The 1,423-nt window shown below is 47.1% G+C and overlaps 1 long non-coding RNA gene across 1 annotated transcript in view; it reads left to right on the top strand.

Moving 5' to 3' along the window:
• Positions 1–257: 257 nt before the first annotated feature.
• The window catches only part of LOC102752633, a 10,868-nt gene continuing 9,702 nt past the window's right edge, over positions 258–1,423 (top strand). The window contains exon 1 of the long non-coding RNA XR_435359.1: positions 258–279. This is a non-coding gene — a long non-coding RNA (uncharacterized LOC102752633). The remainder of the gene's footprint in view (positions 280–1,423) is intronic.

The following is a 1,423-nucleotide window of genomic DNA, read 5'->3' as shown; positions in this document are numbered from 1 at the left end:
GAAATGATACTGGAAACAGCCTCCGTTCTTTTTTATAATCAAATTCGTGGCCAGGTGCATGAATTCATGCACATTGAAAGGAAATTAATTAGCCGAAATCGGTTTGGCTCAGTGGATGGAGCGTCAGCCTGCGGACTGAGGGGTCCCAGGTTCGGTTCCAGTCAGGGGCATGTGCCTTGGTTGCGGGTGCACCCCCGGTGGGGAGTGTGCAGGAGGCAGCTGATCGATGTTTCTCTCTCATCGATGTTTCTAATTCTCTATCTCTCTCCCTTCCTCTCTGTAAAAAATCAATAAAATATATTTTAAAAAAAAAAGAATTTTTCTTTCAATGTTAACATATATTTTGTACCTTGTAGATGCTCCATAGTACTTATTCAGACAGGGAATAGATATGGAAAATCCCCTTAGGGTGCTCTTCAGTCGTAAGTATTGCTTTTAAAAATATATTTTTGTTTATTAATTTCAGAGAGGAAGGAAGAGGGAGAGAGAGATAGAAACATCAATGATGAGGGAGAACCATTGATCGGCTGCCTTCTGCATGCCCCCTATTGGGGATCGAATCCACACCTGGGCACCTGTCCCGACCATGAGTCAAAACCTGACCTCCAGGTTCATCGTGATGCTCAAGTGACCTCCAGGTTCATCGGTTGATGCTCAAACACCGAGCCATATGGCCAGGCATTAAGTGGTAAGTATTTGATAAAGATGGCTTCTCACTCAAGGGCAGGTGGACCCATCACCACCAAAGTCTTTGTAGAGTGGAAACTCCAGGGATGAACAAGGAAAAGTGTGTGTGGGGGGAGCAGATAGACCCTCACCCAGACAATCTCAGAGTGTGCGGGAGACTTAACCTGACCTCAGAGAGGTCTGCCTTTTCCCTTCGCTACTGGGAGTGATCTCTAGGGTCCTAGATGCCCTGACTGGTAGCCATGTCATTGCTTGCCTGGCATTTGGCCCCTGGCCAGGCTGACAAGGTGATGTATGAAGGAGCCTTTGGGACATGTGGTATCAGATCTGCCGATGAAGGAACTAGAGACAAAAGTCATTAGTTAGCCCTGCCGGTGAGGCTGGAGGCTGCAGGTCAGATATGTGGGCAGCGTGCGATCACGCCCCAATAGCCCTCTGCACACTGAGACTCTGCCATATTTACACCAGGCTCTTATGAGCCCTCTTCTCAACTAGGCCTTGTCCTTGTCCTTCCATGTTCCGTCCTTGGCAGCCTGTATCTTCCAGTCTTAGCAAGAATAGTGCTAAGTCAGTTTAGGGAGACCCCCACACACTCTGTACAAAATATGTATATATTATTTAATCCTCACCAGAGGACATGCTTAGAGAGAGGAAGGGAGAGAGAGTGAGAGAGAGAGACATTGATCAGTTATCTTCAGTATGTACCCCAACCAAGGATAGGACATGCAACCCAGAT

Source organism: Myotis davidii, unplaced genomic scaffold (assembly GCF_000327345.1).
Source record: "Myotis davidii unplaced genomic scaffold, ASM32734v1 scaffold1855, whole genome shotgun sequence".
NCBI classification, from domain to species: Eukaryota; Metazoa; Chordata; class Mammalia; order Chiroptera; family Vespertilionidae; genus Myotis; species Myotis davidii.
This window is presented reverse-complemented; position numbering and strand designations above follow the sequence as displayed.